The 22,218-nt window shown below is 33.9% G+C and overlaps 1 protein-coding gene across 8 annotated transcripts in view; it reads left to right on the top strand.

Moving 5' to 3' along the window:
- Positions 1-22,218, top strand: part of Slc20a2 (solute carrier family 20 member 2) — a 101,240-nt gene that overhangs the window by 2,927 nt on the left and 76,095 nt on the right. For 4 of the 8 annotated variants that reach the window (XM_077792430.1, XM_077792432.1, XM_077792433.1 and 1 more), the window contains exons 2-3: positions 1,214-1,512; positions 2,622-2,800. The exons of 3 other annotated variants lie outside the window; for them this stretch is intronic. The gene's annotated coding sequence lies outside the window, so the exon portion shown is untranslated. The remainder of the gene's footprint in view (positions 1-1,213; positions 1,513-2,621; positions 2,801-22,218) is intronic. One more of the 8 variants, XM_077792434.1, reaches the window with a different exon arrangement.

Genomic DNA, 22,218 nt, shown 5'->3' with positions numbered 1-22,218 from the left:
TGCCAAGTCTGCAGCCCACCTTGAGCTCTTTGAATGTTACCTGTTTATATCACACTCTTTGGCATTTAATCTTCCTTGATGTTGTATTGTTATGGAAGTATTTCATATAGTTTGTTTCCTCACCCAAAATAGAAGCTCCCCAAGGCCAAGGAGTATTTATCTATACAGTCCCATTTTTGAAAACTGCCTTGGTATCCAGTATAATACATAGAGAGAGTAGGTTTGTGTGTACTTATCGAGTGAGTATTAGTTACCATGGGAAAACATCAAAGATATTTAAAAGCATAGGCATTGTTAGTTGGGTAAACCTTGTATGCACATGTGAAGCAGTATGAGAATTTGGAGCTAAATAAAGCAGTAATAGCAAACATTTATGTAGTGCTTAAAATGTGCCAGCTACTGCCCCAATCCCTTTACATGTTCATTTGTTTGAATCTTACAGCAATTCTTTGAAGTAGGTATAATCATGACCCTGTTTTTCAAATGAGGAGACAGAGGCACAGTAAAGTAATTGTTTCTAGCTCAAGATCATGATGTAAGTAATAAGTAGGCAGTTTGTCTCTTCAGAGTTCTCATGGCTTCTCTGGAATGTTTTACTTCATACGTCAAAGAGGGAAATCTAAAAGTTTCACTATTTTGCAGCTGTAAAAGATTCTCTTTTTAAAATTTCAAGGTAGCATAAAAGATTGCAGTGGCTCTGGACTGGCTCTGGGCTGCAGAAACAATGCTAAATTTTCCATATAGAAGAGGTTGATGATGAATTGGCCAAGGGAACACTGTGTGTGGAAATGACTAAAGACAGGGAGAGAATTTTGTATCTCAAAACTGAGTAAGGAATTGAATTCTTTACAGCTATTGAATTCTAGAATAATGATTCACCAGAACATAGGACAATGACTTTGTTAGAAATGTAGTGTTGAAAAACTTACACCAAATAAAATAATACTAGGCAACATCTGATATCTTACTGCCTTTTTTTTTCTTTAAACATTTACTGGATTTAAAATCTTAATAATTTATCATGATGTTGGTGTTACTGATGGTTTCCTTTTTTGTCCATTTGCTTTGTCCTTTCATGGAATTTTGATCAACTTTTTCAGCTTGTATTGAGCTATAATAGAGAATACTATTGGTTAGTAGACTTTTAACCATGTAATATTTTTTTTTTTTTGGTGCAAAAAAACGTAAAATTGTGCTGTTGATTTGGTGACAGGCCTGGAGTAAAGTCAGTTGGAAGCCATGTGCAATTAGATGAGGGCTGCAAACAAAACCCAGCAAGATGAAGAAAAAATTATATTCTCTGAAAGTCCAATTACATATTCCTTTTATTGGAACTGACAATATAATTTGGGGGACATCGGGCATCAGCAATCACTGAATCTAAATGACTCCACAGTTAGGGAAGTGCACACATCACCCCACCGCTGTCCAGGAATCAGAGGAGGAAGTGCCCTTGAATGAAGCATGGGTCACAAACCTGGTTAGCAGCCAGGGTGGACACACACTTTGCAGGTATAGTACTCTGTACTATAAATCATTTCTACTGGGAAGGATGTTATGTCATTTGTTCTTGGGTGTTGCTTCATAATTTGAGACGGTGAAGAACTGACATGCTGCTATCATTTTAACATATGATGGCTTATGTAGAAGCAAGTTATTATAAAATATTGCCCCCAAGTTTGTGTTCTGTTTTAATGTCTGAGGAACTAATTTGGAAAAATTGAGTTAAAATAATCTGTATGGAAGTATTCATCCAGTTTTGGCACATCAGACTTGATTTTTCAGTCTCTCCCTTTAATGATACTAGGATAATTTCATGAAATCTTTACTATCCCATTTTATGAATTTTAGGCTCTAGAAGTGGATCCTAAACATAGCTAGTATATTAACCAGGAGTGTACATCATAGTGACCCAGGATTTATTATAAAATTTACAAGTCTCTTTGCTTTACCTCAGAGATTCAGATTCAGTAGGGCTGCATCAGACCTGTGTGTCTGTATTTTAAACCATCTTGAGGTGATTCTAGTGCCTCTCCTGCCTGTAAGAAGAACTAACCCTGTATTTTATAGATAAGACAATCAGGGCAGAGTTAAATGACTTACCTACAGCTAGTTCATTTGTACCAAAATTTTATGGCCAGATAGTACATAATTCCAGAATTTTGGCTCTGAAGAGCCAAGTTGCCTACTTTTCAGGTCATCAATTCCATAGCTCATTTTACAGCTGAATATAAGGCACGCTTGGGCATACTATTTCCAATTAATATATAAAGGCAGAAAAGTAGTATTTTGTCAAAATCTTGTCTTCTGATCAGACCATGGTAAAGATTGAAAAGGCTATCACCAGAATTTCCATCCAGTGTAACCAGTGCTTTTTTTTATTATTATTTTCAGGAATTATTGATTATTTATAATATTTTGACTGTCTATCCTGTGGTACCCTTTAAAAAGTTTTTTTTTTCCCTAATTGTATTTTTAAAGCTGAAGTGAAACATTAAAATTTCTTGTTGGGAATTATTTACTTTTTAATCACCTAAAATATAATGTTGTGTAAGAGTTTGCATGGCATTATTAGAATTTTTTTTTAATCTGGTTGATTTTTAACTCTTTCTTTTTTTAAGGCATCTTACCTTGGAAACAGTACGATTGGCTTCTTTGTCATCTTTGAATATGAGAGATAATCCTAGTTTCAGCATGTCCTCAATAGAGACCAACAGACCAGCTTTATTTCTTCAAGAAGCCTTCCAAAGCCTGTTGGAGTGGCAGCCATTTCCAGAAGTAAATTATGTGTCAGATGCCTGTGAGTGGACTTAATGGCCCAGTGACTCATTAAAATATTTGTGGAAGAATATGGTAAAAAAACTGAAGAATTACATTTCAAGAAGCAACTCCAATGCCATTTAGGATTTTTGAGCAGCTGAAAGAAGATAGTTCCGAAAATAGAAATGACAAGATTCTAGCACATTTCTTTATGTGTGTCTTACATTATCTTTGTTAACACTTTTTGTGTATTATTTTCCATTAGGGTAATAGCTGGTAATTTGCTTATGATCAGAGATTTTTTTTGTTTTTGTTTTTTTTCCTGTGTGGATAGAGAAATGACATTAGGGGAAATAGGAACCATTCGGTGGAATTTAGGCCCTTCTGAAATTGACTCTTATCAAATAGTCATTAAAGGGTGTGAAGTGTGGATAAATTGTTTCTTTATATAATGATGTGCTGCTTCTTGTTCATATTCATTATGACTTTAGTTTCATCTTTCTTTATCTTCTCCTAGCCTTTGTAGATGCCTGTTTTTTTCTTGAAAAAGTTTTTGGCACAGATGGTCTGATTATCATATTTTTTTTTTAGTTCAAAAATAAGAATTACATCTTCATATGTAAACCTTTGGTTGCTATTCTACCCCAATTATTTTTCAGGTTCAAGAATAGAATAATTTCCATTCTTTGTAGCTTTGCTCTTTTCTATTTTTATGTTCTCATTCAGTGTTTTGTTGTTGCTCTTATTTTCTAAATGGAAATGAAAGGTGATTTCTGTTTTGCATTATCTGTCTGGAAAACCAGAATAATGAGTGGTAGAAATTTAAAGCAAGTAAAATATTTTAACCCTTGTATTAAATTTCCATCAAACTTCTTTTAGTGATTTTGATGTGTTACCTTCTTACCCTTGCCTTTTGTGTGTTGATGGAGACAGTAAGGAACAGGGATTTCTCCAAATGCACAGAGAGAGAAAGAAAGCTTTTCTAACTAAATGAGACAGTCGTCAGTAAGGTCATTAATGTATAGATACACACTTCAGTAGGAAATTAGGTTATTGGCTAGCGTTAACAATACTTGATATAAATAAATTATATTGTCTTCTTTTTTTACTTGTTATGACCCTATAATTGATGATGAGTATCAATAATTTTCTCTTCTATAAATTAAGAAAAGTTTTTGCTCTTGTGAATCAAGTTTTACCCAATAGGAAGAAAAAGAACAAAATTTAATGAAGCAAAATTCCATAAAGCATTTATTTAGCTTTACTATTTCCTACCCCAGTAGGCCTGTTTTTGTTACTTCATTCTTTTAATTCTTTCATCTTCTGTCCTATCTACTTACTACTTTGTCCCACTTCCACATTTTTACCCTCTTCTGTCTAGAATTTCTTGATTGATTTCTTTGTTATTTGCCTACTTCCACAATTTAGCCTCCCATTGAAAATGTTTTCTCTTCTCTTTACCCTTTCTTAAGATGAGTATACCTCCTTCCCCATGTGCTACTTTCAGTCTTTTGTGTTATCTCTTATAACTCAGTACCTGTCATCCTTGGCTCCTGCCTGTTTTACCTCTTGTCCACTTGTACTTTACTCTCATCCCCTGTGATGGTCCATTTCCTCTAGCACCTCAGTCTTGGATTTATTTCTGTCTGTGTAGCTTACTGATCTGTCCTCTGTGTCATCTAGCTTTGTTGCTTCTCAGCACCAAATTAATATTTTCTTCCTGTACTTTTTAGTCATTGTGCATTTATTCCATGAGCTCTTTTCTATTTCCCTTGTCCCTGTGTGATAGCTATTACTAGATGGATTTGTTGTCAGTCTCTGCATAGAACACAGATCCTTGCCGAGTATTTCCTGAGTAGCCAGGATGAATCAATTATTATTAACTTTTCTTAGAACATTAAGCTTCCTGTGTTTTCTGCTTCTAAGAATTAAATTGGTATTCTAGAAGATTAATACTCCTTTCAAGAGTTCAGATAGTCATATGGTACTGTCATTTTAACTCTTTTGTCAAGAATTAGAGAATTTATTACTCCTGTTTTTTAAAAGATTAAAGAATAGCCAAATCAAGTTTGGGGTGGGGCATGGGAAGAACAGAAAGAGAAAGGTAAGTACTAGTAGAAAAGGACTCTATTAATTAAGAGATTTTAGAAATGGAAAGAAAACTGAAACCACAGCTTTAACGTTTATTAGGTAAAACGTCCCCTAAAAGAATAAAAAGTTCCAGTAATTTCATTAATTAGTTTTATGATTGCATTGTTTTGCATTTCCTTTTAAGTTCTAAGAACTTTATTGTTTAAAAAAAGACTTAATCTTGCAACTGTTCCTTTTATTTTTGAAAGACATGATGTCTCCTTAAATATTAACTTGTGTCATTTTGTAATTATACTATTACATTCCCAAAGTGCTATTAACAACTGACTCTAGTTTCATGTGTGGGAAAACATAAATTGTGTGGTCTTGCCCCTTAAGACTCTAGTTGTATTATAATGAAAAGATAGCTTGTGGGGAGACTTTATTTTATACTGTTGTTGATTTACATTTCTCCTATTTTTCCATTATTCCTCTGTATGTTCTTATTTATGAATGTGCTGTAATTTGGTTTTTATAATGTGTTTGAACTGTTAGAGGCTGACTGATTTGAGTGTAGTTCTTCAACTTAAAGTAAAACTATATATCAAATATCATGGTAATAAGATATTAAGAATATCCCTACAACTAAGAACTGGTCATATTGAATACTCTTTTTGCCTAAGCTCTCCCTTTGACGGTGGTGGTCAGGTATCTGGGAGCTGAGAGAACAACTAAGTGTCCAGTAATGGTGCAGAGAGAGTCACCACACTTCAGCAGCTAGTCCTCGGCACCACAGTTAGGTTACTAACAAGGAATTTGTAGGTATGCTAAGTCTTTTTCTGTGTCTTGGGACTGTAGAGATGAATAAGGAATGGCCTACTGTCTCTGGAAGCTATAATTGAGTAGGGAATGTTAATAAGTGAATGATTGTAATAGCAACCAAAGGTCTACATATGAAGATGTAATTCTTATTTTTAAACTGAAAAAAAAATGTGGCAAATGCTCTTATAGTAACAAGCTAAGGGATCAGAGTTCAGAGATGTAAACAAAAATCAGGAATATAAGTATATACTTGGTAAATGTATATACATTTTAACGTGAGGTAGTAATTTGTCCCTTATTACCTGTGTGGATCAGGCAAGTTATTCAAAACATTCAGCCTCAGTTTCTTCATTTGTAAAATGATATTATCTAGTAGTGTTGACATATAGATTAAATGAGATAATCTGTATGAGATGCCAGTATGGTCCCTTATTCAGTTATTGTTTAGAATTTGGAGAAAAAACAGCCAGGACAGAACATGGAATAGGAAAAAAGAAAATTCTTTTTGGGGAGTTAACTCGGAACCACAGAGATAATGTGGCTGCTCAGAAATGCTTAGAATTCCCATTTTATAGTTTTTGCTTTTGAGGTTTTATTTTTAAAAAAAAAAATAGCAATAGTACCTTATAATCAATCCCTTTTCTTTTCATTCTCTTTTTCATAACCAAAAGTTTATTTAGCTTGATCTACTTAGCTATCTTTCAGTGACTTTGGTGTCTCCTCATAACTGAAGAGCATTCTCCTAGAAGTTAAAATTTGTAGCAGTTGAGCATATTTGAAAAAAATGTACCACACACTTCTAAAGGCAGTTTAGCAGGAAGAATGTCACCATCATTGGAATAGGTCTTTGTAATGCTACTTTCCAGAAACTTGGAGTAAAAATTAGATAAAGTTTTCATATGGTTGTGGCATTAGGTTTTTATATATATACCAACCTGAGTGTATTTCTTGGAGTATGTATATGTTTTTTTTGAGACTGGAGCAAAGTTACTTTTTTTGTTACTTTAAAAGGTATTATTTAAATCAGTTTCTTGAACAGACCCTGACTGAACAATTTACATTTCTGGTGTAGAAGAAATTGGCACAATCATTCAATATTATTTTGTGTTTGATTATCTTCCTAAGTTACCCGATTTTTGACCTGTTGCCTAGACCATATTGATATATCAGGTTAGGAAAAATTATTCTTCTACCCTGGGTTGTTTGGCCTTTAAAAAATTCATAGTGTGATTGAATTAATCTCTTGTAGTTTTCTATATATATTTTAATTGGGGTAATTTTAAAATATCAGTACAGTCAACCTTTGTATCTGCTGGTTCCATATCCAGTAGTTCCATATCCACAGATTGAGCTGACTCTGGATCAAAAATATATATATATATATATATATATATATATATATTTTTTTTTTTTTTTTTAAAGAGAGAGAGAGAGAGAATTTTTTTAGTATTTATTTTTCAGTTTTCGGTGGACACAACATCTTTTTTATTTTATGTGGTGCTGAGGATCGAACTCAGCGCCCCGCGCATGCCAGGCGAGCACGTTACCACTTGAGCCACATCCCCAGCCAAAAAAAATATTTTTAAAAATAACAAATTGTTTCTGTACTGAACATGTATAGACTTTTTTCCTTGTCATTATTCCCTAAGCTATATAACAACTATTTGCATAGAATTTACATTGTATTAGGTATTATAAGTAACCTAAATATTTAAAATACAAAAGAGGATGTGTGCAAATACTATACCATTTTATATAAGGAACTTGACCATCTGCAGATTTTGATATCCACAGATTTTGATATCCCTCCTACTGAGGGAGGACAATATTGAGCTAGAATACTAACTCAAGATTTTAATAAAGTTAAAAATATGTTTCTTTTAAAACTGCTTTCTAAAAAGTTTTATTTTATTTATAACTTAGAGGTTTAAATAAGTTTAGTATGTATTTTATGGCTGGTATTAATTTATGTTGACATTATATTCATAGGTAATCTGTATTCCCATAGAAGGAAAAATGTGCATTAATATTTGAAAGCTAGTTTAAGCTGATTATGAAAAGTGGCTTTCATTTGTGTTCACTGGAAGATTCTCAGTAGTGCTGTGGTCATGTTAACAATAGCATGTTTAATTGCCACAATGAATGTCTAGCTTGCAGAAATGTTTGGGAAATTTCTGCAGATGAGTAGAATGAGCTGAGGTACTGGTTATGTCTTTGCTCCCAGTTACATTCTTTGAGAAACTTTTTCCTCTTAGTGTTTTATTTGTACCTGGATTTTTTAAAATTAATATTGCCAACAATAATAGTCACCTGTATGGTCAGGCTCATGACATACCTTAATTCTTGCTATTATGTGATTTTCTAATAAAATTTATTGTAAAGAAATATACATGTTCATATATAATATACAATATATGTTTATATGGATAAGTAAAAAAAAAAATAGGGGAGTTCTGCAGATCAATAGTTTTGTTGTAGAACATTGAATAAATGAGGAAATTGAGGAAGTCTATGCACTGTCCAGTGACAGTAAGTGATGAAACCAGGACTTTAATGAAATCCCAGAATTTCAATCACTTTTCTGTATTAACTTTTTAAACTTTTACCTTTAAAAATTTGGCTGTCTTATAAATGCATATTGATTTGTGTTAAGGAGTACTCTGTTAATTCTGTTTTGTACACATATTTTTTTCCCAAAAAGAAAAGAAAAGAAAGCAAAATAAAAAAACTTTTTTTCCTGATTTTAGAAGTAATGAGGCTCAGTGTTAAGAGTAGTCATTGCTTAATGAAAAACCAAAAACAGATAACACAGAAAGGAATAAAGAAGCAGTGAAAATCACTGATAATTCTACCATCAGAGTTTAACATCTTGGATATATGGTTTCCTGATTTTTTTGTTGTTGTTATTTTTGTGGTGCTGGGGATTGAACCCAGGGCCTCAGGCATGCCAGGCAAACGTTCTACCACTGAGCTGCATTGCCAGCCTGGTTTCATGACTTTTGATTTATAAATACATATGCATATATTTTCAAAGCAAATAGGTTCATAATATACATGTTATAACTCTTTATTTTATCTTGGCCACACTTCGATGATATTATAAGTCTATATCTTCATTTAAAATATTTTCCGGGGCTGGGGTTGTAACTCAGTGGTAGAGCACTTGCCTAGCACGTGTGAGGCGCTAGGTTCAATCCTCAACACCACATAATAATAAATAAATAAAATAAAGAAATTGTGTCCATCTACAACTAAAAATATATTTTTTTAAAATCTCACTTTCTAAAAATAACCTCTTTTAGGAAAGTTCTACATTTACAAAAAAAGTTGCAAAGGTAGTATAGAGGGTTCTGATATACTCCACATCCAGTTTCCTCTATTATTAACATTTTACATTAATGTTATGAACAAATATCAATACATTATTATTAACGAAAGTTTATACTTTATTCAGACTTCCTTAATTTTTACCTCATATCTTCTGTCCCAGTATCTGATCCCAAGAAACCATGCTACATTTAGTCATCATATCTCCTTAGATTCCACTTGTCTATGGCAGTTTCTCAGACTTTTATGACCTTGACAGTTTTGAGATGCATTAGCCAGATGTTTTTGTAGAATGTTCCTCAGTTGAAACTTGTATTAGTCTTCCTGGAGGAAACATGGTTAGACTAGAGTTAGGAATTTGGGGTAGGGAGATCATATAGGTAAAAGGATATTTTCATCACTTCATTTCAAAGGTGAATGTTGATTTTGACTTTAATGACCTTGCTGGAATAGTGTTTGTCAAATTTGCCCACTATGAAGTTCCCCTTTTTTTTCCCTTTTACATGTTTTCTCTTGGCAACCCACAGTTAGGGCAGAGTATCTACATATATTATTTGGAATTATTCTGTGCAGGTAATTTCTTCTGTCCAGGAGATTTATCTATCCTCTGTCATTTACTTATTAAACCAGTTATGTCAGTATAGACTAACGGATATTTATTTATACTTTGGGTTATCCAAAGTTATTGCTCAAATTTTTATAGCTTTGGCCATTCAGAGCTCTGTTGGTTTCTGTGTCCCTTTGCCATACCCCTATGATTATGGATTTATATCTTCATTTTTAAAACAGCTTCATGGAGTTCCATTGTAAGAATGTACCATAACCTACTTAACCATCTGGTTTGGTGGTAATTTAGGTATCAGATTTTTTCACTATTATAAACAGTACTTTGATGAGCAGTCTTCAGAAGACATTTATGATAATATTGTCTAGATATTGTATTTAGGAAAAAGTTATTGTATTAAAGGGTCTGGCCATTTTACATTTTATGTGATATGAGACTGAAATATATCTTAAGCAGATTTTTGAGGAGTGAGCATTTTCACCATACGTGTGGAAAATACATTTTTTCCCCCAAATGACTGTAGTCACTTAGCTCCCTATTTTTTTTTTTTTCCTCTTGTGATCAGAACTGATGGTGGTACCTGTGGTTCTTGAGCTGCTTGATGTCACACCTTATCTCAAGACCTGTGCCATCTCAATGTAGTTGCTATATACAGTTAACAGAGGGTGGAAAAAAAAAAAACCAGTATTCTGAAGACAGTGACCTTACAGAAATCATCATGTCCTAGTTCTGCATTTTAGAAATAAGAAACTTACTAGATGAGATGTTTGGCCTGGAAGCTTTCAGAGAATCTGGATTTCTGCATAATTCTCAGTATTCCTTATTAAATGGGTATGTTTTATATCCTTTACAAGGAAGGATATACAAACTTTCTATGTTGGAAATTTTCAGACATATCCAAAGAAGACAAAATTGTATAATTAATTTCATATCCCTATCACCCAGCTTTATCATGATGATTTTGGCCAATCTTGTCAAAAACTCATATTCAGTTTCTACCACATATTATTTTGAAGCAAATATCAGATATTAAATCACTTCACTTATAAGTAATATATTCAGAATGGAAAATCTTCTCTCAAAGCATAACCGCATCTCATTACCACACCTAAAAATATTCCAATTCAAGGAGGATATTTAGTTACAAAAACTTCCAAAATTTATGTTTCCTGTAGATTAGAATCTGACAGTAGTGGAAATACAGTTCCTTGGTATAATCTCCCAGAAATTAAAGATACTGTCCACCAGACAGAATGGCCTGGATTTTGGCTTTTCTTAAAGTCTGATGTCTGAGGGTCTTACCTAGAAGAAACAAATTAACCTCTTAGACAAGCCCTTCAGAAGTAGAGAGTTATAAAGAATATATAACAGATGTCTCCTAACTGTATGTATATGCTTTTTTCATCTTAACTCTCTGTGAGTGAGGACGAAGTTCCAAGGACCTATGATGACAAGAATTATTTTTCAGATTTTTCATGTTAACTGAAGCCATGGATGGGAGTACAGTGGTATGGCCATTCCACTCCAGATCCACCGTGGAAATATTTTTGAATGTCAAGTTAAGATTCCTGCCTGCTATATCCTGAGTTGGGATTTTACAATGCTTCTAAGAAAACAACATATTGATGTCATAACAGCATTTGCATTTGCTATTAAGAAGACTTAAGAGGAAGGAATATCCTTGATATCAGAGGTGATCCCAAGGGCGGACCAGGCAGCACTCACTCTCTTCAAGCAGCACATTATGTGGATTACTAGATTGTCTACACCTTAAAAGGGTGATTAATTTTTCCCAGTGTCTTCAATATTGCCTTCTTGGGGTTTCACTTGATCTTTCAAATTAAATGAGATGCTATTTCTCTCTACAAAAACAGTTCTGTCTCAGAGGCTTTACAACCAGAGTAACAAACTTCTTAATAATCCACTGAATTTATCCTGGGATTGCCTCTGGTTTTTGACATGTTGTTAAAATATACAATGATTTAAATTGGAGATGGGGGTGAAAAAGAGAAGTTTTGCTTCTGTGTGAGACTGAAACCAATCTTGTCTGCATGGTTTTATTTAAAATTGTTTTGCTGCAAATAGACATTTATTTTGCTTGCTTATATTATTTAGTACATGCAGATTCATGTTTTTAATCTGATTTAGACTCTTCTACCTTGCATTTGATAATTGTTGACTTTCCTTTGTCTTGCCATTTTCTTCCATTTGGAGTACTTTCTTTAAGTTATTTCAGATTTTTGGCTCACTTTTATCTACTCCCATTCAATTAACATCTTTTAAGAAGAGAAATCGTGTGTTAATTTTCTTCTTGTTTCTGAATGAAAGTTGAAAGAGTAATAAAAATAACCATTTTCAAATGCATCTCAGGTCAAGCATATTCAGGTATCCTAGGCTAAGGTACATTATGGATTTTAGATTCTTGGAAGATATAATTTAGCATAGTATGCTGTGAATATGGGTTTTTAAAGATTTAGCTCTATAGCATTTCACCTTCTCTCACTATTTTAAGGTTCTTTAAAAATTTCTTCTTGATGCAAAAATACCTTTTTCTTAAAATCTTTGCTTCAGAATTATCCTACTCTTCTTAAAAACTCTTGAAGTTTTCTCAAGAAAACCAGCTTTGTGACTGATTGAATTTCTTATCTTCTTTGTCCTTCAGTTTCCTCATCTGAAAAGTGAGGATATTAGCATCTACCTCATCTATTGTTTATTAAGTTGAATGAGATAAACTGTAGTACTGGGTACACAGTAAATACTCTGGAAATATTCCAGCCATCTTTTTTAACTTTTTGTTTTAAAATGATTACAGATTCACAGGAAGTTGCACAAATAGAGATCTTATGTCCCTTTTGCTTACCTCATCTGCCCCCAAAGTAGCAGAAGTATGAGATCACAACAAGAAAATTGCCATTGGTTTAATCCACAAAACTTATTAGGATTTCACTAGCTTATATTCACTCATTTGTGTGTGTGTGTGTGTGTGTGTGTGTGTGTGTGTGTGTGTGTAGTTCTGTGCAGTTGATCATATATAGATTTGAGTAAACATCACCACAATCAAAACAATTGATCTACCACTACCTCAAGGCTTCCCCTTGCTATTCCTTTATAGTTGTCCCTCATCCATCCACTGGTAACCACGAATTGGTTCTAGATTGCTATAATTCTGTCATTTTGAGAATATTATATAAATGAAATCATGCAGTATATGACCTTTGGAGGTTGGCCCTTTTCACTTAATATAATACCCTTAGAACCATACTAGTTGTGTGTGTCAATAGTCCTTGTTGCTGAGGAATATTCTCTGGTGGAGATGTACTGTAGTTTAACCATTTGCCCATTATGGGACATTTGGATCGTTTATATAGTTTGGGGCTGTTACAAATAAAGTTGCTGTGAACATTTGTGTGCCAGTTTTTGAGTAGACCTAAGTTTTCATTTTCCTCTGTATTGCTTAAGAATGTGTTCACTAGGTGAAAGTATTTTTTTTAATGCATCAGTGTAGGTGTCTTTGAAAATATATGCTTATATAGTCAGCACTTTTAGATATATAGAGACAATTATTTCTTAATGCTGACTGACCATTTAAAATAATATAAAATTCCCTTTGTTTTAAAATATTTTTTGTGTAAATTTGCAGTATGAGTCCAAAGTATAGAATCGTGTCTTATATGCTGTAATATTACATGTACTAAATAAATATTTCATTTTGTTAATGAATCCCTTTCAAATTTTGTTGACATTTTTCCTGTGGGGAATATTATTGTTCTCAGATACTAAATTTGAATGGGAAATATTTCAAGTTGTATTTTATTTTATCAATGTGATGATGAATATTTTACATACTTGTAAAGGTTAGCATGAAGAATTGGAATTCATTAATTGACTGATTGTCCAATAACATTGAAGTAATTGATTGAGCAATGTTGGCACTTTAGTTTTCTAATATGATATTTGGGGCCCTAAGATGTTTTATAAAATCATTGTCTCCCAGATTAATAATAGATTATATATTAGGGTAAGGCTACAAATATGCTTTTGATATATGAAGGACTCTTAATTGTATACCTATAACTTTGAGAAATTTTAAGTTTAGCATCAAAAGTTATCCTGGGGATAATATAAATTATGGATGGTGAACTGGCATTAACTTATTGGTAGATTTTAGCTTTCCCAAATGTATTTACTTGCCTTAAAATAACTGATGAAGGAAATGTTGTTTGTAAAAAGTTGGGAGAAGTTTGAAAAGTATTTAAAAACAAAACTGGTTCTTAACTTCAATTGCACATTTTTATCATCTAGCTAGCTTTTAAAACAAGAGTGAGTACCTATACCAGAGCCAGTTCAATTATAATCTCTAGAAGTGGTGCTCAAGCATAGGTATTTTTTTAAAAGCTTCCTAGGTAATTCTGCTGTTCAGCCAAGATTGAAAACCACTGAATTAACAGGATTGGCTTCTATGCTCATATTTCTTTGCCCTAGTATTTCATACTGTTGTGCTTATCTATCACCTCTGTATTGGATTAGGATGAGTTATATGTAGTTTTTATATTTGGCTCTGCTAAATTAATATTTTCCTGAAGGAAAAAATCATGTAGGAAAAAAATCACAGGTGAAGGTGAATGGTAGACATATTTAAACTATACGATAGTTTTTGTGTTTATTACAGAAGAGTGTGTATGAAGTAGAGTCCAAACAATGAAAAATTCAGACTCATTGAAATGTCAAGAAGGAAATTGAACTTGATCTATAACATAGAAAGGAAACTTTTTGGAAAATAAAGCATTTGGAAAACTTGAGTGGGGTCTGGGAGTGAAATCTAAGTATAGATAGATTTCTGTTGTCAGTTGCAATTAGTTTTTTTAGCTTAAAAAAATTAGTATTTACCTATATCAAGTCTAAGTAGGCAAAGATAAACGAAAATCCCCACCCATGTTCACAGCCTCGTATGGATTTCTTCCATACTTTTTTTTGTACTATAGAAACATACATAATGACAAAGGCTATGAGTTTTGTTTTTTAATGTATATATACTATACATTATTCTGAAGTTTGTTTCTCATCCTTAATGTATCAGGTATTTCTTCAGGCCATAGATACAGATTTGACTCAATTTCAAAATATAAACAGGACTAAGGATATAACTCAGTGGTAGAGTGCTTACATAAGCATGATCAAGGCCTTGGGTTTGATCCCCAACATGGAAAAAATAAAATAAATTTGGTAGCCATTATTAATAAAATATGAATAGCCCCTTGATGTGGCTTTATACAAAAATTTATTCAGCCAATTCCTTTTGCATGGACATTCAATGTTTTCCTTTTTGTTCTTCTTTTTTTTTAATTTGCCACTACAAACAATGGTGTAACACATATCTTTATATATATATATATAGCCTTAGGTACTCATGCTTTTATTTTTAAAGTATTGTTGTAGTTCATAGTTTGTTTTTGGTCATATTTCTTAGTTTTGGGGTACCTTCTCTTTAGTGAAAATTAATGAGAATGTTGATTGATTTCTAGTTAATTGGTTCCTCTGGGTATTAAGTTGATCATTACATAGGAGAATCAACTATTTTAGAAATATTGGATACTAGTGAATCCTAGTGACCAAAATGGTTTTTGTAGTTCCTAGAATCCCTTTGAATAGCACTCCTTAAGAGGAGGTCACAGAAAAGGTTAGAAGTTGATAATGCATGTCTTAGTGTATTAAGCCAAGAGAACATATACAGTCCTTTAAGTTCCCACAAATACATTCTAAACCACAGTGTCTTCTTTCTGTGAAGACTTGTATTGAAATAAGTGCGTCTGATTTCCAGATGACATAATTCTAGGAGAAATAGCTAATAATATAGGTAACAGACTTTAGATTCAGAATACTCTAAAAGATCACAATAATGTTAAAAATGAGCAAGATAAAATATACTAAGGATAAACCATTTGAAAGAGTAGAGAAATGTTTGGGGGTGACAGGCAATCTCAAATGCACAAGATGAAAAATAGGAGTTTATTTGATCATAGGCTTATATGAGCTATTTCTGATGTGGCTGCTAAAAATGGAGCAATCTTAGGTTTCATTAGTGCATGCCTAGATTACATTGGGTCTGTTTCCCTGTTGATTGTCTAGTTAGATTACATTTGATGAATTGTGCTTAAGTCTATGAACCACATTCTAGATGAGACACTGGCAAAGGAGGGAGATAAAGAATTAGTGATGTCTTGAGAAATGAAGCAACATGAAAAAAGATTGCTAAAGGAGTTTGGTTTTTGTACCTGAAGGACAAAAATGTAAAAGAACAGTGGTGGCAACCTTTTAAGGTTGGGGAATAGGAAGACTAAAATGGTACATAGAACTTATGGGACATATAAATCATCAGTAAATGTTTGAATCAATGAATTGAAATTACAAGGCAAAGGATTTTGACTTGATCTAAGACCATTGTAGTAAGTTCTTTCCAGCAATGGGATGGGCTGCCCTGGAAGGTAATGACTCCTTACTCTTTAGAGTATTTCTAACCTGTGATGGATGACAGGGATAGGAGCTTTGGGAAGAATTCCACTCTAAGTAAAAGGTTGTTCAACAGGACTTTAAATACTTTTTAAATTTTATTTCCTTATTTTTTATGCTAACTACTTTTTTAATTGGAATTTTATTTCTTTACTTTCAAGTACCTTAATTCTAAAACAGAAGAAAGTTCTGGAATGATATTGGAGTCTCTTTAAAAGTAGTTTTATATGGGGCTGGGGTTGTGGCTCAGCAGTAGAGCACTCATCTGGCATGTGTGAGGCCCTGGGTTCTATCCTCAGCCCCACATAAAAATAAATAAAAGAAAGGTATTGTGTCCAACTACAACTAGATAGATAGATAAGTTTTATAGAAGGAATTCTACTGATTCAAAGTCTACATAATTGTCAGTACAGGTATTTCAAAGGTGCTAAAAATTGAAATACTTTAAGTTTTTATCTGAACCTGCAGTGTGTATCACTATTCGACCTGAAGCAGCTAGTCTGGATTTGTAGTATGGTATGGTTTTAAGATTTCATTTTTGTTACTTTGAAGAGAAGAAAACCCACAATCTTTTAAGCTAAAAGAATGAGTAAAAAAGGAAATTTCACCACTGAGAAATAGTGTCCCACAGAGGCTTTTGGAAAGACAGGCATACTATCACCATTAGACCAATTGTTTTGGATCCTGACATGGATAATAATAATACTATGAAATTTATATCATGCTTTATCATTTATATAGGTTTGCATACTTGTAAATAAAGTGCATCTCTAGCATTTGTGTAGGTTGGGACTGAAATCTCTCCTTTTATCTTTCAAATAATTGAAACAAATCCTTTAGGTTATAGAAATGGGTAAATATTATAAAAACTTTTTTATATGAAACTTTAAAAAAAAAAACACTATCTTTAGCTAGTAATCTTGGAACAAGTTGGAGGCTGCGGCCACTTAGGACACCATGGTTAGAGGTATAGGTTAGAGGTTAAGATGGGTTGGAGGATTCCAATCCAGCTTTCTTACTTAGTGGTGCACCATGGGATACTGATCGCCCATGTCTGGCCTTCACTTGTAAAGGAGAGATAACCATAGCATTTAGCATAGCACCCGACCATAGAGCAGACTCCATAAACCATCTATTAGTGTATATTCTGCTCTCGCCTCTTCATTTCTTTTCTACCTCATTTAACAGGTCTTGTAATCTCTTTGTCACATATCCTTTTTTTTTTTTTTTTCTGTACCTGGGGATTGAACCAAGGGGCACTTTACCATTGAGCTTTGAGACAGAGTCTTGCTAAGTGTCTTAGGGCCTCGATAAGTTGTTGAGGCTAGCCTTGGACCTGCAATCCTTCTTTCTGCTTCAGCCTCCCGAGTTGCTAGGACTACAGGTGTGTGCCACCATGCCAGGTTTTGAACCATCTTAAACACAGCATGTCTAAAATTAAATTGTTATATTCCCGACCCCCACCTTTTATCCCAAACCTTCTCTTTCTGTATCCTCCTGTCTCCTCTGTTTTAGATACATTCATCAGAGGAACTAGGGAAAGAGGTAAACATCTCTTGTTGTGCTCTGGAGTTACAACTGTATGGGATTAAATTCCTTCTCCACCACTTATCTCCATGGGACTTTGGAAAAGCTAATTAACATCTAAAAATCTGTTTCCTCAACTATGAAATAGATATGAGAGCAATCTGTCTTATAGAACTGGGAAAAATTAAGCAACTCAGTACCTTAAGTGTTCAGTGTTTCAGATGGCCCCTGACAATTATAATGTCATTCCTAATTCCTCTTCTTTCTCCTCAGTCAAGTCATCAGTGCTATTGGTTTTGCTTCAGAAGTCTCGGCTTCCTCTTTGTCATCAGCACTTTTGCACCAGGGTTTCTTAAGCTGAATCCATTACTGAAAGCGGATCAGAGTGACCTGAAATTGAATGTACATTTCTTGAGATATATGCATTTCTCCTATGGAAGGCTTTTAGCCTTTACCATTGACAGTCATACAAGTTAGTAACCCATAGGTTAATAATTACTGGTTAAGACTCCTCTCTTGCCTGATTTTGTTGCCTGTAAATGAATACCTTCCTTCCCAGTGTCTGTCTCTCATCTGCTCTTCACATGGCTACCCAGTTAACTTAATTTTTCATACTATCCTGTGTATATAATTTTATTGACCCCTGTTGCCTGCAGTGATGGTTCTTACCCCTGACCACATATTAGAATTACATGGTAAGTTTTAAAAAATACTGATGCCCCAGTCCCATGCCAGACCAATTAAGAAGTAACAGGCATGAGTATTTTGCTTTAAACTTTCCAGAAGATTTTAATGTGTATCCAGACCTGAGAGCCTCAGGGCCACAGGGCAATGGACTAAGCACACATGGACCTTATTGATGTCTCATCAGTCTGTTCTTTTGTAGCCTAATCTCCCTTTTCTCCCACTCATATCCCATCTGCTGTTCCCAGAACATGCTGTGTTGTTTCCTACCTCTTGGCCTTTACCTGTTGTGATTGCTCTTCCTAGAATGCCTTTCATCTTTTTTCTACCTGGGCATTTCCATGGCAATAACTCCCCTACCCCACCCTTCAGCTCCAAAGACAATTTATCCCTTACCTAAATTTCCAATATAGGATTTGCTGTGTTATAATTATTTATATGTCTGTTTTCCAGAGCACACTGAACTCTTCAGAGATAGGATCCCATTCATTGCATTTCCCTCATGCTTTGTACCAGGCAAAGCAGCTCTCCGAAAGCCTAACAGAAAGTGAGTGAGAGTAAACTAACAGCAGCCTGCTCAGGGAATCAGGAGCTCTGTGGGGCTGGGGAATATAAGTATATATGCAACAATAGCTGTAGTTAGGAAGGCTCCACAGTTTTGCCTTCTTCTATTGCTTTTTCATACTTCTGTAGAAAGGAAAGATAAAAGTATATGAAGTTTATCATCTAGGACTAGGAAAGTCAGGACCAGCTTTTAAAATGCCCCCAAACATTGATGTTAATTGAATATTATGGCATAAAGTCACATCATATTTATCTTTTGAAGCCCAGAGATTTCTGAATGAGAGATGGGGAACCAGCCATTAGGATGGTAGCAGCTGTTTATTTAGCCCAGTGGATTATCCCAATTTAGTTACTGATCTAAAGATACCCTTATATGGACAGTTCTCTAGACATTATATGTTTCTAATTTTGGTCTTACCCCTAGCCTTTGTATTGTAGCTGCTGTCTAATCCTTTTCTTGGTTATTTTTAATACTTTTCTTTCTCCACATGTCTCAGAATTGTCCAATACATTATAAAGAATTGTAACTTTAATGTGATTTATTCTTCCTGTTTTTAAAGTGCCCAGTGTTAGTTTAAGTTAAAGGTGGTTTTGAGGGAGATTGCTTTATTTAGAAAATGATCTCAGAGATTCTTTTGAATATTGTTTTGGGGATGTTTGGATTGTTTATTTGCCCTCCCCCGCCAAAATACTTTCCACTATAAAATTGGTATAATCAACAGTAAATACTAGTCCTATGATTTGGGCATCTATGTCCCCAGTATGCTGCATATGAACAAGTAGAATACTCAAACTAGTTGCCTATTCCTTTAATAATCATGAATAAGAATGACAAGAGTTTTCTATTTCAAAATCAAAATATTGGTTGGAATTTATAACTTACCCTTTCACATTTTTACCTTATTTAAAAAGAATGTTTTATTCTGTTTAAAAGCCTTTTAAAAGACTCTGGTTCTATCAATAGCTCCTTTTTTCTTTTTTTTAAATATTTATTTTTTAGGTTTTAAGTAGACACAATATCTTTATTTTACATTTATGTGGTACTGAGGATCGAACCCAGTGCCTCATGCCTGCTAGGCGAGCATTCTACCACTGAGCCACAACCCCAGCCCCAATAGCTCCTTTTTTCAATATGGTTTTCATGAAAGGTTCTCAGTTGGGAAAATAAAAAAGGATACTTTCCAGTTGGAAGTTTTTTTAAAAAAGAACAATTTTGGGTAAATATGAATCAAAAAAACTGGGAACTACACCCTCTTCTGGCAATTTGAGAGAGAATATAATATCAAGGAAATGAAGAAATCAACTCTTACAATGAAAGCATTAAGGTCTAAAATGGATAATCATCTATTACTTCACAAACTACAGTCAGCCAAGGATACCCCTGGATTGTTTGTCCACTAACTGCTTGTGAACTAGTTCCTATAAAAAGGATTGTTTGTCCACTACCTGTTTGTGAACAAATTCCTATGTAAAGGATCTGATCTCTGGTGTTTCTGAGAAGGGCCTGTTGGATTATTATAATTTTTAGACTGTTATAGTTCTTAAAGCTGAGTTGTTGATGCTTCTGTGTTTGTAGTGTTGCTTATTGCTGCTGCTTTGAAAAAATGAGCAATCACTGTACTTTTTAAAAATGCAATACTTTGTGCTTAAGTATTTAATCATGTACATTTATCAAGATACCTAGTCTATGTCTTCCTGTTGAAACCAGCTACCTGCTGGATTCTTATAGCTAAGTACAGTTAGAATCTCATAGATATTTCATTTCTAATTTGAAGTTAATTTTGGAGAGGAGGTATGGGGGACCAGGGATTGAACTCTGGGGCACTCAACCACTGAGCCACATCCCCAGGCCTATTTTGTATTTTATTTAGAGACAAGGTCTCACTGAGTTGCTTAGGGCCTCGCTTTTGCTGAGGCTGGCTTTGAACTCTTGATCCTCTTGTCTCAGCCTCCCAAGCCACTAGGATTACAGATGTGTGCCACCATGCCCGGCTTGAAGTTAATTTTTAACTGCTCTTTCTAAAAGTGATTTCTTCTCAGCTTATCCAGTTGGAAATAGATCATATGTATTCACAGCACAACTATTTATTAAAAATCAGAAAATCTTGATTTCCCAAATATCTCAGTAAATTGATACTACTACACGATTGGGCATCTACTCTTCATACAAATCTTATAAATATTCAGGGACCTGATAGGAGAATAGCAGGACCATTAGAATATATGTCTGAAATTCTAGTAGTAAAACTTGTGACTTTGGGTTGTTCTTATGTGGACCCTTTCAGTCTTACCCTGTAAATTTCATTCCACTAAAAATAAGATGGCAAGGGAACCTAAAATTACAGAACCCCAAATTAGGTTCTCTGATTACTACCTACAAGTGGTTTGACCAGGACTTTCCCTTCATTGTTACTTTATCTAGCATATATGTATATGTCTATGTGTGTGTGTGTCTGGATATTTACACACATGTATGTATATAATTTTTAAAATATGTTGTCAAGTTCTGTTTTGTGTAATTGATGTGTGCTCTTTTTTTGCAACAGTCATTGGAGGTAGTATTCTTATCCTGAATTTACAGTTGGGCAGGGGGAATTTTGTCAAATAACTTCCTGTGGTCTTGACGCTGATAAATGGTGGAGATGGGATTTGATTGAACTCATCAGTACAGCTCTGTTAAAGCACCCTCTTAGAGCCTTCTTTTTCTGGGAAAGTAAGGTAGGCCATACTAAAAAAAAAAAAAGCTGTAGACTCCATACTCATTGGATACTTCATAGCCTAGATTTGGAGAAATCAAATAACTTTATCAGTAATTAAAACAACTATTAATTGATGGAACTAAAATCTGAATCCAAGTTATTCCTCAGACACACATTGTAGCTTTCCTTTCTCTGTCTTTGCTTGTGATATTGCTTTTGTATATTGTTCTTTCCACTCCTTTTGCTGTTGAAAGCCTGTCAGTACATAGAAAGCTTAATTCGGTTGTCATTTTCACCAAGTTGCCTTTCTTGATGAACACAAGTGGAAACTTCTTTTCTTACCTTCCTAATGGAATGAATTTTTTTCCTTGGAGATGCTTACTCATTACTCCTTTACATGATAAAGTTTATGTATACTATCCTGTCTCATCAGATTATAGGACTTTTGAAGGCAGAACAGTCATTTATTATAACATTTTCTGCTAGTCATAGGCATCTTGCCATTCATACAAATCTTGCAAGTGTTTGGGAGTTTCATAGTAGCAGGAATCAACTGTTTAACAAATGTTTGTTAGTGCAAAATTTCCCACTAGTATTCTAATATACTTTTAAAAAATTAAGTGTGTTAAAACAAATATTCAAACAAAACAGTGATAATGCTTCCTATACTTTCACAGTCCTGCTATCAATTAC

This window comes from Urocitellus parryii, chromosome 14, assembly GCF_045843805.1.
Source record: "Urocitellus parryii isolate mUroPar1 chromosome 14, mUroPar1.hap1, whole genome shotgun sequence".
NCBI classification, from domain to species: domain Eukaryota; kingdom Metazoa; phylum Chordata; class Mammalia; order Rodentia; family Sciuridae; genus Urocitellus; species Urocitellus parryii.
The sequence above is the reverse complement of the archived record's forward strand: the minus strand, read 5'-3'. Positions and strand labels throughout refer to the sequence as shown.